Below are 17127 nucleotides of genomic sequence, written 5' to 3' on the forward strand. Positions count from 1 at the left end.
ACTAATATATTTTAAGTGGTGCATTTTACTTTATTTAAGGTTAATTACTCTTTTTTTTCTTTCGCTCCAGGGTTATTTCTGGGGCTTGGTACCTGCTCTATGAATCCCTTGCTCCTGGAAGTCATTTTTTCCATGTTTGTTGTTGTTTTTGGATAGGGAAGAGAGGAATTGAGGGAAGAAGGGAAGATAGACGGGGAGAGAAAGGCACCTGCAGACCTGCTTCACCACTTGCAAAGTGACCTCTTCAGGTGGGGAGCCTGGCACTCAAACCAGGATCCTTTAGTAGGTACCTGAGCTTCCTACTATCTTTGCTTAATCCATCTGACTCCACTTAGTTTTAAATTTATCCTTTTTAAAAATTTTAAAAAATATTTTATTTTCCCTTTTGTTGCCTTTGTTTTTTAATTGTTGTTGTAGTTATTATTGTTGTTGTTACTGATGTCCTTGTTAGATAGGACAGAGAGAAATGAAGAGAGGAAGGGAAGACAGAGGGGGAGAGAAAGACAGACAACTGTAGACATGCTTCACCACCTGTGAAATGACTCCACTCCACTGTGGGGAACCGAGGGCTCCAACAGGAATCTTTCCACAGGTTCTTGCTGCTTCTCACCACGTGCGCTAAACCCGCTGTGCTACCGCCTTACTCCATACCCACCCCCCTTTTATTTTTAACCAGAGCAGCAATTAGCACTGGTTTATGGTGGTAAGGGGGGTTGAACCTGGAACTTTGGAGCCTCAGGCATGAGAGTTTTTTTGCATAAACATTATGCTTTTTACCCCCCCACACATACATGTTCAAATGCTTTCTAAATAGGTGAACTTCCTCTGTAGGAGACCTCTACAATCTCTTGATAAAATAGGTGTTTTTTTTTAAGACTTAAAAACATTTTATCTACTGAATATTTATAAATAAAAAGATGATCTTTTTTATTTTCACTTGCTCTAGTATTAATAATATTTAATTCTACGGCATGTTATACTACTAAAAATATGACAGGAATACTCAACAAGGGTGCCTGATTTTAGCCTCATAGAAGTAAGTTTTCTAATATTCTTATAGAAACTGTTGAGATACTCTCCAACTGAATTTTTAAAATTTTATTTGCTTTTACTTTGCAAACAATTATTTACTTTAAAAATGTGTTTGGGAAGTTCACCTATTCAGAAAGCATTTGAGTGCAGGGGTAAATAGCATAATGCTTACGCAAAGAGACTCGCATGGCAAATTGAGAGAGGGTTATAAATCATAAATACTTAGTATTCATTCTCAGGCTATAAAGTAACCATTGCATTAATCTTTTTTAAAGTCACTAATTGGCTTTTACTTTCAAAATGCAAATCATTTCATCCTACTTTGCAATATCTGTATACACTTCTGAATCTATTAACAATATGAAAAGCTGTTTCAAACAAAATTATTCTATTAGCATTAGAATAGGCATTTATATCATATTATTTTCAGGCTTTGCTACAATTTTAAAATATCAAGTACCACAGTCGTTGTAATTTTCAACTTTATCTGAATGAAAAAGGAAAATAACTTAAGATAGAAAAACACCTTATGATAGAAAGTCATTGTTTCATTAGTTTATTATTTTATGATGGGGCTAGATTGTACCACTATAGAAATGGAGACCTAAAGAATATGACTTTTCCAGGCTCTATGAAGATGTAAAATAGCTGGAGTCTAAACCTTGCCCCAACTTGTCCGAAAGTAGTCAATAAATAGTGTGTTAATAGGTAAAAGAAAACAGTAAAAATGAAGCTAGGCAAAAAAAAGAAAAAAAAAATGCTTTTGTCACTAACATTACTAGATTTCAAGGATAACATTTCTTTCACTGTACAATAAAATATGCTGATTAAATTTTATTTGTGCAATCCCTTTTTAAAAATTTTTATTTATTAAAAGGAAATAATGACAAAACCATAGGATAAAAGGGATACAACTCCACACAGTTCCCACCACCAGAACTCCATATCCCATCTCCTACCTTGATAGTTTTCCTATTCTTTATTGACCTAGCACGTTATGATTGGGCCCTCCTCAATCGCTATCGAACAGGCCATGGCCGGTGCGCCGCTATGTTCCATCGCTGGGGAGCCAGAGACGACCCGAACTGCCCCTGCGGCTACAGACAGACTATGACCCACATAGTCAATGACTGCCACCTCTCCAGATTCAAAGGAGTTCTCGAAACTTTACATCAGGCTCAACCTGATGCTGTTTACTGGCTACGGAAGAAGGGCAAATGCTAGAAGAAGAAGAATCGTTCTGGGAGTATGGACCCATGGTCATTGTGGGATACAGAAGGTGGAAGGTCTGGCTTCTGTAATTGCTTCCCCACTGAACATGGGCATTAACAGGTCAATCCATACTCCCAGCCTGTCTCTCTCTTTCCCTAGTGGGGCAGGGCTCTGGGGAAGTGGGGCTCCAGGACACATTAGTGGGGTCGTTTGCCCAAGGATGCCTGGTTGATATCATGTTAGCATCTGGAACCTGGTGGCATATAAAGCCAAACAAACAAATTGCTGACTAATAATGAACCGAAAGGCTGGAATAGTTCAGATGAAGAGTTGGGGGCTCTCCGTTTTGTAGGTAGTGAGTAGGCCTATTTTAGTTCTATTCCAAAGGTCCCATGACTATACTAGTATTTTTTTTTTTCTGAGCCTGACATCTGATATGTAGGTGCATCCATGTCATTGTCTGGGGAGATGGTGTCATGACTGCAGAAAGGACCAGATAGCTGGATCAGAGAAGAGAGTAGTTCCTAATCATTCCTATGCTCACATGGTATTGCTGGAAAGTGGAAACTAACAACTAATTAAATATCATGCAGTCAAACGATTTAAAAAATAATGTTATGAAAATACTTCCAATATTTATAATAAAGATGTTAATACAGTCATGTATCCAAATGTAGGATCCGGAATGTGTAACCCAGGAAAATGAATGTTAAAGCACTCTAGGAATTAAATAAAGGGGATTTTAAAAGATCAGGAGTCAAATTTTTAATAATATTAATAAGTAATAAAATGTATTAGAGCATTGCTATGTAATCTGAACTGGTAACTACTATAAATATTTATGTTTTGTAAAATTAATATTACTATGAAATGAGAATGTAAAGTCACATTAAAGATACAATACATGTAATTAGAAAAAGCAATAATCTCTTATAATAGAATACAGCTTTTAACATTAGAATATGAAAATAATAAATGAGATAATACTTGTGACACTTGGGGGAAAGTATGTTTCTAGATTAGGATTTGCAGAACTAAAGAAAATAATTAAGATGATAGAAAATGGAAATTAAATATTTTAAATCACACATTGGCATACTTTAACTATGAAGTAAAATGTAAAGCAGAAGTTATCTATACATAAAATAAAATGATATGAAATACAAACATGAGTTTGGAGTAGGTCACCAAAGTAAACATCTCTGGGTGGAAGGTGAGGGCAGATGCTCATCATCGCTGGGGTTGGTGGGGAAGATGGGATGGGACACAGTCTTTTGATGGTGGGAATGGTGTTTATGTACACTCCTATTAACTTATAGTCATGTAACTCACTATTTAATTAATATAAAAGGGTAAAACTGATTAAATATCTCAAACTTTTTAATGCACAGATCATAGCCTGAGTCTGATATGTTGACTCTCCTAAAAGCTTAGACCAAGGGGAACGGAACCTATGAAGCAACCTGTGGCATTACTCTATAAGACAAAGTATATATAAATAATTTCAAATAACATAAATTATGGTGATGTTGTGTATGATACAGCAAATTCTAACAAAGGGATTTTCAAAATCAACCCAATAGCCAAATAAATTTATTGCAGCAATAACTATCTATTGCCATCTTAAACCCTAAGACAGTAGGAACCTCCTGCTTCCTCTATAGAGCCTGTAATTCCCCCAGTCCTAGAACCTCTAGAGTGGGGCTCACTTTGCTGCATGCTTCTCTCAATTCATACCAAATGATATTGCATCTGCTGATATCAACCTAATCAATGCAAGGAGTACCACCTCAGCATGCTTCATTTCCGACCGTGTCCAGGGACGTCAAGCGTGGAATGTCAACCCTTCAGTCTCATTACTTGGATGAGACCTTTCCTTTATCATAGGATTCTCCAATTCCATATCAAGTGGTTCAATTTCTAACAAAGTCCAAAAACCTAGATAGACACCAGGTCCCATGAGATAGGGCATATGTTCATATGTACCCATAAATTGGGGCAAAATATATAGCCCTTTTTCCAGACATGACATAATCTCCTCAGACAATAACTTGGATCCACCTTCATATCAGATGTCAGGCTCAGGGAAAAAAAAATACTAGTATAGCCATGGGCCCTTTGGAATATAACTAAAATAGGCCTACTCACTATCTACAAAACAGAGAATCCCAAATCTTCATCTGCACTATTTCAGCTTTTAGGTTTATGATGATTAGTCAACAATTTGTTTGGCTTTATATGTTAACTCTTTTTTCAGCCACCAGGTTCCAGATGCTAACATGAAGTCAACCTGACTTCCCTGGGCAGACAACCCCACCAATGTGTCCTGGAGCCCTGCTTTCCCAGAGCCCTGCCCCACTAGGAAAAGAGAGAGGCAGGCTGGGAGTATGGATTGACCTGTTAATGCCCATGTTCAGTGGGGAAGCAATTACAGAAGCCAGACCTTCTACCTTCTACACCCCATAATGACCCTGAGTCCATATTCCCAGAGGAATAAAGAATAGGAAAGTTATCAGCTGTGGGGATGGGATATGGAGTTATGGTGGTGGGAACTGTATGGAGTTGTACCCCTCTTATCTTATAGTTTTTGTCATTGTTTCCTTTTTATAAATAAAAATTTAAAAAAGAAATACACACATGAAAAATAGCTTGCAGATTCCTATAAAAGTGCATTAGTACTTAAATCAGCATAGGCTATTGTTACTAAAATAGACATAGCAAATTATAATTGAAGCCATGAGTATGTTTAAAATTATCTTCAGTGGCCAAGCAGTGTTTTACCAGGTTAAGCGCTCGCATTACAGTGCACAAAGGACCTAGATTCAATTCCCTGGTACCCAGCTGCTAGGAGTAAGCTTCGCAAGTGATGAAGCAGGATTCAGGAGTCTCTCTTACCCTTCCCTCTCAATTTCTCTCTGTCTTTATTCAACAATAAATAAAAAGTAATAATAAAATAAAATTATCCTTCAAAATATAGACTTGTTTTTCTGAAATGTTTTAACAGAAAACAACTACATTTGCTTATTGTCACCTTTTCCAAACTACAATGGTAACAGTTGCAGAATAGATTTCATGATCTACAAACTTAAAAATTTACTTTTTGTTTATTTGCAGAAGAGGTTTGACAACCCGTGTTTAATCAACAGGTTTTAATACAGAAATAAATAATAAACTTATTTTTTCTGTGTGTGAGAAAAAGAAATAAAAGAATATAAAGAGTGGAGAAAAAATAGTATAATGTAACTTGAAGGAAGACAGTGGAAAATGTTATGAAACAAAAAATTATTAATAACCTCTACTGCTATACAGAACAACTTTAAGATAAAGAGCAATGATTTTCAATGTGTTCTTTATGTGAAGTGCTAAAAGTCTAAAAGATTATAAAAAACAAGGTTTCCCAATATAGTCAGGAACAAATGACCTATGTTAGCCCTAGAAGATTTCAAAAATGAGACAGAGAATGTCAAGCAAAAGAAATGCTAAAAAACACTACATACATTCACATGTATCCATAAATTAGGGCAAAATATATACCTGAAAGCAAAAATACACAATAGTGTTGTTTTCGACGGGCTGGCTTCAGCAGGCCGGGCTGGCTTCAGTAGGGCGGGCTAGCTTCACGGGCGGGTAACAGAGATGACCAGAGACATACGGCTGGGCCGGGAAGCTGTATTTCTTTATTTAGGATCAACGATTCATAAACTAAACCAAACTAATCACCAAACAGAACTCTCCTGCATCCTTCTCACATGGCGGCGCCAAGAACTCTAGAACTCTGTCACTCTGGAACTCTGTCAGGGTTCCTTGGGGCAGGGACAAGCGGGCTGCAAAACTAGCAGGACTAAACCAATTTTCCTGGCAGGGGGAGAGCTAGACCAAACCAATGTAAAGCATACAACACAATAGTCTATAGTGAATCAGTATAAAGTTCATAATGAAATAGTCCCCACTTAGATACCCTCCTCACCTACTTCCTATTACAGTTCTCAAAGGAAGGACTGCAAAAGCTGAATAAGGGCAAGAGATTGGCATACTTTAACAATGACTCTTCAGTCACTATCAAGCCATTCCTATCAGGTCATTCCACCAGCTAGAGCCCTAATGGGGGAGTCCTGAGATTCCCAAACAGACTTGATGGGCCTAGAACTCAAATAAATATCTCTCTCCATTGTTATCGGTCATTTCTATCAGGAACAACTAAGTATACCCCTTTGTGGGCCCCCATAGAACCTTGTCTTAAACTTGGATCAACAATGGTAGAGAATGTTGTCCATCATCCAAAGGGAGTATGGATAACATACTCTATGCTACACCTGAGGAAGATGGGTTGATACAGGGTCAGCATGGAATGTATCTACTCATGACCACAGAATGTGAGCTCAGATATACAGGGATGCAGAGGTTTCACAGGTTCCTAAGCTAATTATGGGCCCCAGCTCACATCAAATTGATGGGGTTTACAGTCAACAATATTTATACCCCTTTCCCATATTAGGGTGCTACTCTCTTCCCTGATCCAGCTTTCTGGTCCTTTTCCCAGCCATGACATCATCTCCCCAGACAATAACTTGGATCCACCTGCATATCAGATTTCAGGCTCAGGCAAAAAACAAAAAACAAACAACAACAACAACAAAACATTAGTATAGCTACAGGCCCTTTGAAATATAACTAAAATATGCTTATTAGCTATCTACAAAATGGAGGACCCCCCCCAACACTTCATCTGCACTATTTCAGCCTTTAGGTCCATGATTGTTCAACAATTTGTTTGGCTTTGTATGTTAACTCTCTTTTCAGCCACTGGGTTCCAGATGCTAGCAGGAGACCAGACTTCCATGGACAAACATCCCCACCAATGTGTCTTGGACCTCTGCTTCCCCACAGCCTTTCCCCACTAGGGAAAGAGAGAGGCAGGCTGGGAGTATGGATCGAACTGTCATCGCCCATGTTCAGTGGGGAAGGAATTACAAAAGCCAGACCTTCAACCTTCTGCATCCCAGAATGATCTTGGGTCCATACTCCCAGAGGGTTAAAGACTAGGAAAGCTATCAGGGGAGGGGATGGGATACAGAGGTCTGGTGGTGGGAATTGTGTGAAGTTGTACCCCTCTTATCCTATGGTTTTGTAAATGTTTCCTTTTTATAAATAAATTTTTTTTTAAAATGCTGCTATCCATATCTGTTAATAGTATCTATGCTGAAACCAGTTTTCTTCAGAATGGAGCTAGAGTGATGCCATGAATAATACAAACAATATAATCACTTGCAAAATAACAAACAATAAACTTTAAGAATCTAACTATAAGTAGTTAGGGTCATGAGCACGAGACTGCACTTCATAATATCATGTATTCCACCTAATAACTGAGACATTCTACAGAGAGAGAGCATATTAAAAAAAAAATCCCTGCTAGAATAGAATTCAAGAAGAAAAGGTCAAGTACTGACAAAAGATCTCCCTTGGAGAGTGTACTGCCATATTCATGACCCAGGTTTAGGCCTGACCCCCACCACAATAAAGAAAATTTTGGTACTATGGTCTCTCTCTCTTTCCCACTCCCCTGATGCTATCTAAAGTACATAAAATAACATATCAGGAGGGCACTGTGATAATTTTAAAGTTGTCAAATAGTATATTATTGGAGTAGGGCATATTAGGCAGAATGCTGTATCTACAGAGCCTGCACTACAAAACCACCACTCCTAGAGATTTCAGTTTAAGAAATGGACTTAAGAAATTGTAGGAACTTGAGAAATTAAGTTAGCTAATTAGATAAGTAGAGTAGAGACTCAAAGAAGAGATATAGAATTTGGCTGCTGGTATTCCTTCAAAGCCAGTCTTTGCTCTCTTAAGCTCTTCAACTAATTTATTAAGCCAAGCAACTTTTACATATATGAATCTTTAATATTTTAATAATTAATAGGATAATCATAGACATAATGTAATTCTGAATTAATAGGTAGAACTGAAAAAATAGTGCTAATTCTTTTTAAGGCTAGATTGCTACAAAAGGCTTTGATTTGTTTCTCTCTCTCTCTCTCTTTCAAATACTAGACACTGTAAGGATCCATTCTTACACAACTTCCCTTAGCCTCTATTAATTCTTTTAAGCTTCCTTCCTTCTTTCCTTCCTTCCTTCCCTCCCTCCTTTCTTCCTTCCTCCCTCTTTTTCTCTCTCTCTCTCTTCCTTCCTTCCTTCCTTCCTTCCTTCTTTCTTTCTTTCATTCTTTCTTTCTTTCTTTCAAGCTAGAGGGTAAGGCAGAGAGGGGAAAGTTATAGAGAGGGTTAGAGAGACAAAGATAGGAGACACATCATAGCATCATTCCACTGCTCATGAAATTTGCTCTGTGCAAGTACTCCCATGTGTAGGCTGAAGATGTTAACTCAGGTTATTGCGCATGTTCAAGTACACTCTACTGGGTGAGTAATCTCCCAGCCTGTAGAAATAAAACCTTTTTTTAAAACAATAATACTACCCTCATGATTAAATATTTTTGTTTGAGAAAAAACCAAACTTTTCATAGATTATTCTCAAACATTAGAACAAAAGAGCATAATTATAACGTACTTTATGTTAGATGAATTAATCAAATTCCATTTAAAAGCAAGATCATGTATCAAATAGAAAACAGAATGTTTCTTTTACGTATGTGTGTGTGTATGCGTGTGTGTGTGTGCACGCCTCTGAAACTTAGAAAATAATGTTGATAGATGTACAGTTAACATAAGACACAAAAAGAGAGGACTGGCAAAATAGCTCACATGGAGGTATGTATGCTTTGTCCTGTGCAATGACTCAGGCTCAAGTCTGGTCCCCATGTCTGAAGGAAGCTTTAGTGTTATTGTTTCTTTATCTCTTTTTGCTTGTATCACTTTCTACCTGAAAAAATAGAGAGAGAGAAAGAAAGAGAGAGAGAGAGAAGAAAAGAAAAATACTTCAAAAGAGAAAGAGAAAATTGATTTCACCAGTAAGAATCCCAGATAGATGAAGTCAAATGAAAAAAAAAACAAAATTTATTCCTCCCTTCTTTTTCACATTCATAAAATGTCCACAAACTACCTTAAATAATATTTGCATATATCTTCTGTTGCAGCTTATGTCTACTCTGTTACATTAAGGATCACCCTGTGGCATGATTGCTGATCTTATTACCATTTCTACCCCTGGAATTTGCACCTTCATTATTCTGTTATTTTCATACCTAGACTCCTACATTCACCAGGAATCCTGGCTCCAGCTACTTTGTAGGATATTATTTAGAGATCTGCATTATTATTAATTTAGGTCATGTTAACTTCTCATGCGCTACATCCTAAGTCAACTCACATCAAGTTATAAAATAACAACTGCTTTTCTTGCTCTTATTGAACTGAAACAGAATGCTTTTCCAATTCTGTGTATTAATATGATTTTAGGGTCAACATGATAGCTCACTTGGATAGAGTGCTTGCTTTGTCATACAAATGATCCAGGTTTTAGTAGATTAAAAAAATAAAACCTACTCTGAGCAGTGAATTCCCATTGATGACAAAAAAGTGATTATATTGTTGTATTATTTTATAATGTACTCTTTCATTTAATGCCCATTTCTTAAAAATAAGATAGATTTCCAGACAAAATGTACATTTTAATAATCCAAATTATATTTTCAGATATACTCACATAAATATAAGACCCATAGTCCCAGAAACAACTGTAGAATTGTACTTACTATTTATAATAGTACATATCTGGAGAGGTACATATAAAGCATTCCCTCTTTCAAGTATATATTATAGCTTAATCTTTATAGATCTCTCAATTGCCAAGGATATCAAAGTAACTAGAACTGACATAATCCACGTTTAGAGGTGAATCCTCTCAGTTTCAAAATCAGGTTAATATTTTATTTTATTTTTTATTTATTTATTTTTTTTGCATACAGGGTTATCTCTGGGGCTTCGTGCCTGCACTTCAAAACTACCACTCCTAGAGGCCATTTCCCCCCATTTTTGTTGCCCTTGTTGTTATTATTATTGTTACTGTTGTTATTGCTGATGTTGAATAAGACAGAGACAAATTGAGATAGTGGGGAAAACTGAGGGGGGGAGAAAGATAGACACCTGCAGACTTGCTTCACTGCTTGTGCAGCAACCTCCCTACAGGTGGGGAGCCAGGGATGGAACCAGGATTTTACCCCGTTCTGTGTGCTTCACGCCATGTGCATTTAACCTGCTGCGCTACTGCCCGCCCCCCACCCCCAAGTTTAGTATTCTTTGCTAGATCATTGAGGCACATTCCTCAAACCTAATATGCCTAAGCTTCTTTATCAAAAGACTTACATAATAAGAAATTAAGGGAATGAAAATAACTTGGGATCTGGTGACATAACTAACCTGATAGAGAGTGTTAACCTTACTACATATAACTGAGGTTGAGGTCTCAACGTAGTACATGGGAGCACATAGTTCTGTGGGGGCACTGGAAAAAGTTTTGATGCTGTGATATTTTTTCCTTCCATTATCTCTCTCTGTCTCTGCCTCTCTATTGTTCTCCACTCAGATATGAAAAGGGCATTCAGAGGCAGTAAAATCACACATTTAAGACATTGTTGAATCAAAAAATAAAAACATTCCATATCATGAAAGTGCTTAAAGTATCTGAAATAATAAGTACTCAATAAATATCAGTTCCTTTTAGTTTAAATGTTATTTCTTTATTTTTTAAAATTTATTTATTACTTAAATATATTTATTTATTCCCTTTTGTTGCCCTTTGTCATTTTATTATTGTAGTTATTATTATTGTTGTTGTTGGATAGGACAGAGAGAAATGGAGAGAGGAGGGGAAGACAGAGAAGGGGATAGAAAGACACCTGCAGATCTGCTTCACCACCTGTGAAGTGACTCCCCTGCAGGTGGGGAGCCGGGGACTCAAACCCGGATCCTTGCACTGGTGTGCCATGTGTGCCTAACCCACTGCGCTACTGCCCAACTTCCTATTTATTTTTATTATAATAATTGTTATTGACACCAGGGCTATTGCTGGGACATAATGATGGCATATTGAATCTACAGTTCACAATGGCCATTTTTTTTCTCTCCTTTCTTTTATTTGATAGGATAGAGAGGAACTGAGAGGGAGAGAAACATAGAGAAGGAGAGAGAAAAAGTGACACCTACAGCACTGTTTCACCACTTGTGAAGCTTCCCTTCTGAAGCTGTGATTCAAGGGACTGGGAGCTTGAACTTGGGTCCATGTGCATGGTAACATAGCACTCTACTGAGTACACTTACACTGCCCTTATCAGGTATGGTTCTTATGTCCTAGTTTACCATAAAATCTTCTGTGACCTAAATGGTCAGCTACTCCTATTATCTTCAAGCTAAATTTATCAATGAAGCTGTATTTTAAAGTAAATAGCTATTGTCATATCAGCACTTTATTAATCATCATGAGCCCATAAAAAGCTTGTAATTTGCATATGCCTAATAGTCAACCAGGATTTACAAACTCTTCAGAACAGGCTAAAATGTTTCTTAGAATGAATTCAGCTCAACCATACTGTATATTCATTCAGTTGCAACACAGAATTTCTAGACAGGATGTTTGTACTAGTTCAATGCCAGAAAGATACTCAGTACTTCCTGAAATCACTGGCAGGAAGTTATATTGATGAAACATTCTTAAGATTCACTGTTGAAGAATTTCAAACAGAACTGCATAGACATTAACTGCTGGGAAGCTTTTTCTGGCAGCCAATGTAGTAGGCAATTGATATTTGAATTCAGGTGTCTTAAAGCTGATGAAAGAAGTTACTGAGCCTAGAGAAATAATAGATCGTATTTGGCATGATTCTCAAGAGGGTAGTGGTTGAATAAGGACAACCAGTGTTGGACCACTATGGATAAGCAAGCATCAGGTCCAACAGACAGAATTTAATATTAATACGACATTACTTCTTACTTCTAATCATGTGGCATGTCAAAAATAACAAAGAAACTTACTAATAATTATTCCAACAGGCCCTTGAAATGAAACTATGGGATCAACAGGCAGCTTTCTTGCCTCCAGAGTTATAGCTGAGGCTTGGTGCTGGCACTACAAATCCACAGCTCCTATCTTCCTTCCTTCCTTCCTCCCTTTCTTTCTTTCTTTCTTTCTTTCTTTCTCTCTCAATTTTATTTGATAGGACAGAAGGAAATTGATAGGGGAGGGAAGATAGAGAGGGAGAGAGGAAAACAGACACCTGAAGATCTACTTCAGTGCTTGTGAAACATCCCTGCTGAAGTGGGGAGTGGGGGCTTGAACCCAGGTTCTGGTACTTAGCACTATGTGCACTTAACCAGGTGTAGCACCCTCCAATACACACCCTCCCCCTTGTAGTTTTCATTTTTTAAGCTAGGTAATTGAAGCTAAGAGACTTCCTTTAGGAGCACAGGCTATTATTTTAAGCCAAATTAATTTTTTATCACACCATCTTTCATTTCATGTAAGAGTCAGCCAATGTAGTTATAAGAAATAACACCAACAAAAAATACCAAGGTAAACATTGTACATAAGATATCAAGACACCAAGGATATTATGATTATAAAGAATACTTCAGACTCAATGTTGAGATTTTTTTTGTAGTTATTACTATTGTTATTGATGTCATCTTTGTTGGATAGGACAGAGAGAAATGGAGAGAAGAGGGAAAGATAGAGAGGGGGAGAGAAAGACAAACACCTGCATACCTGCTTCACTGCCTGTGAAGCGACTCCCCTGCAGGTGGGGAGTTGGAACCAGGTTCCTTATGGCAGTCCTTGCACTTTGCGCCACATGCACTTAACCTACTGTGCTACCGCCCAACTCCCTGAGATGTATTTTCAGTCAGTGCAAACTGTTTTGTTTTTTTTAAGTAATGACAATTGATCTACAATCAAAATTTTTATCAAGCTGTCATGCAGAGAACATTATTTCTGAAAAATTCAATTTTAAGTGTAGTTATTTAATTCTATTCAGAATGGGTCGGTATAATTGAATGAATGGGTCTATACAGTTTACCTGTGCAATTTCTACATTTGTTGGTTACAACATAAAAATAACCTCGGTTAAGCCCTTACATATTATAGAGAGATTTCTTTCTTTATTTTTTTTGCTTTTGCCTGCAGCATTATTTATATGAGCTTAGTTTGCAAGGTCTTTAGGTCTTTGAGCTGCACATGAGACAATTTGCATACTTAAAAACCTTTAGAAAATGAATAAATGGTCCCAAACTGTTTCACATTGCCGATTTGTATAGATTTTAAAACTAAATGCTTTAACTTTCTGAACTATTTCATTTAACCTCTGAAAAGAAAAATGACACAACTTTAGCTAAGATTAAATTTAAGAAATAAACTTAATTGGATTTTTAGCATATCTTAGCAGGAATCAAAGTCTAGCTTTCCTTTTATTTCTTCTTAGTATTAATAATTGTTTGGCTTCATATGTTAACTCTCTTTTCAATCACCAGGTTCCAGATGCCACCAGGATGCTGGCCAGGCTTCCCTGGATTGAAGACCCCACCAATGTGTCCTGGAGCTCAGCTTCCCCAGAGACACACCCTACTAGGGAAAGAGAGAGGCAGACTGGGAGTATGGACCGACCAGTCAACGCCCATGTTCAGCGGGGAAGCAATTACAGAAGCCAGACCTTCTACCTTCTGCAACCCTTAACGACCCTGGGTCCATGCTCCCAGAGGGCTAGAGAATGGGAGAGCTATCATGGGAGGGGGTGGGTTATGGAGATTGGGTGGTGGGAATTGTGTGGAGTTGTACCCCTCCTACCTTATGTTTTTGTTCATTAATCCTTTCTTAAATAAAAAATTAAAAATAATAATAATAATAGAGATAAGGCGTATTTGTTGTTTTGATTTGCATTTATTTCCCTGATAATCAGTGACTCAACATTTTTCATTTGTCTGTTAGCCATCTGTATATATATGTCTTCATTTGTGAAAATAATGTTCATAACCTCTCCCCAATTTTTTTTGAGTCACTTGATTTTTGTTGCTGTATTGTCCTTTTGTATTTTGGTTATTAATTCTTATTTATTTTATTTTTAATATTTATTTATTTGCCTTTGTTGTAGTTATTGTTGTTGTTGTTACTGATGTCATTGTTGGATAGGACAGAGAGAAATGGAAAGAGGAGGGGAAGACAGAGAGGAGGAGAGGAGAGAGACACGTGTAGATCTGCTTTACTGCCTGTGAAGTGACTCATGGCAGGTGGGGAGCTGGGGGCTGGAACTGGCATCCTTACTTGGGTCCTTGTGCTTTGTGCCACATGCGCTTAACCCGCTGCTTTACCTCCCGACTCCCTGGTTATTAATTCTTTACCTGATGTGTGGTATGTAAAGTTCTCCTGTTCAGTAATCCTCCCATTTTGTTTTGGTGATTGTTCCTTTTGATTTGCAGATTTTTCACCTTTATGAAGTCCCATTCCTTGCTGTTGGACTTGAATATCCAAAGATGTTTCTGAAGCAGACATTTTAGAGTGTTCTTCCTATGTCTTCCATGAATTTTATGATTTATCTTTTAGCATCTAAGTTTTTTATCCATTCAAAACTATATAGCTTTTGTGCAGTGAGATATGGTTGTACAGTGTCCTTCTGTATATCTTCACTCAGTTTCCCCAGCACTATTTGTTGAAGAGTCTCTCTTTCTTCATTTAGTATTTTGGTAACTCCTCATAAAGTAATTGCCATTATAGGCATGGGAACTTATTTCTAGGACTCACAAGTTTATTCCATTGATTTGTGTGTCCATTTTTGTTCCATTAACATGCAATACACATTGACATAATATATTGTAGTACACATATATTATAAGTTATATATATATTTGTTATAACTGAAAGTCAGAGCCTGCGATACCTCCACTCTTACAATCTTAGGATTGCTTTGGTGATTTTGGTATTTCTGATTGGAAATAAATTTCTTTATATATTTAGTGATTTAATCAATAAGATAACAAGAGTGTGGGATAAGAGGGTACAATCATGTACAATTCCTGCCACCAGAGTTCCATATCCCATCAACTTCACTGGAAGCTTCCTTATTCTTTATCCCCCTGGGAGTATGAACCAAAGATCGTTATGTGGTGCAGAAGGCGGGAGGTCTGGCTTCTGCAATTGCTTCTCTACTGGACATGGGCACTGACAGGTTGACCCATAACCCCAGCCTGTTTCTATCTTTCCCTATTCGAGTAGGGCTTTGGGGGGGGGGGGGGGTGGGCGGCGGGGTGTAGTTCCAGGACACATTGGTGAGGTTGTCTGCCCAGGGAAGTCAGGTTGGCATCATGGTAGCATCTGCAACTTGGTGACTGAAAAGTATTAAGATAAAAAGCAGGACAAACTGTTTAGTAATCAGAAACCTAAAGTAAGAATATAGCAAATGAGATTTATGGTTTTCATGAAGTAAATTCCAAGTGACCCATGACTTTACTACTTTTTGCCTGAGCTTGAAGGCTAACATGCAGGTGGGCTGAAAGTATTATCTGGGAAGATGGTATCAAAGTGACAATAAGACAAGAAAAGTAGATCAGAGCAGATAGTAGCTCCCAAATAGGGAAAGAGTATATAAATATCATTAACTATAAACCCAGTTGATCTAACATAGGGTCCATATCTATTCAATTTAGCACAGGAGCTTGTGCAACCTCTGCATTCCTGTTGGCCTCAGCTTGAATTCCATCATCACAGCTAGGAACATTCTAGCCTGCACCCATTTCAGCACCAGTCTATCTCAACTAGTATTTGATCTACTTCCTTAAAGAAATTTGGTGGTCATTTATAGAGAATACAGATACATCTACCTTTACATCTACCTCTACATCTGTAGATTGCTGTGAATAGGAGAGTAATTTTTAAATGGCAAATCATTTACTTACAAATGATCCCTATTCTCTACCAGTCTAATCAATATCACAGTGATAATGCATACATGCATATGGAAATACGTCCTTATGCTATGTGTTTTCATTCATACTTCTAGAAAATATTTAATGTAGTTCAGGTTGTTATCATTTAAGGTATTTAGTTTCAATCTAAAATGCCCACAGAAAATATTTAATGTACGGGTTACTAGTCAGAGAATCTTGGGATTCCCATATAGATATGGTTAAATGAGAAAAAGAAAAAAAACCAAGAATGCAAACAACTTTGTCAACACAAAATACCAAGTGTAAGGATTAGTTATTATTATGAAGAAAAAGGTGAGTTTTACTATAAACTTTCCAATTTGAAGATAAATTAACCCTGCTAGAATACAAAACCTGAATAACTCAAAATCTTCTTTCAAGTATATTTCCTGAAGCTTGCACTGGGAAAATCTGTTGCTTCTGTTCTTTTTCCCAACCAAAGATGTCTAATGCAGTAACTTATTGGGCTTTCTGATGTCCTACAGATCAGTAAACAGTGGCAGTTAAAATAGAATCTTCTCTTCAGAGGACAAAAAGAGTGGAGGGGAATGTCAGTATTCAACAGATTTAAACATTGAAAGCCTGATTAGTGATTCAGCAGGCAAAGAACTTTAAAAAATGATATATTCTGGTCTTCACAAATACTCCTGGTTATCTAATATAATTTTATATTAATGAACCATTCCTCCTTGCTATTTTAGATACTGCAGGGCATAATTATGAGATAAAGCTAATTTAAATTTATTCTCTATTTAACTCACATTCACTGTTCATGTTACTACACAAATGTCCTGTTAAGAATTTTGTCTTTGTCTGAATTTTGCTCTGGGTTGTTAGGGCAAGAGTTATGAGCCCAATTTGAGTCTCAGTATGAATCAGGGGTGAGTCATGGAGCTATGAATTTAATAAGTTGCTATTCAATTTAAGAAGGAATAGGATTAATGTTCTTGAAGATAA

The sequence above is a fragment of the Erinaceus europaeus genome, chromosome 3 (assembly GCF_950295315.1).
Source record: "Erinaceus europaeus chromosome 3, mEriEur2.1, whole genome shotgun sequence".
In the NCBI taxonomy this organism is placed as follows: Eukaryota; Metazoa; Chordata; class Mammalia; order Eulipotyphla; family Erinaceidae; genus Erinaceus; species Erinaceus europaeus.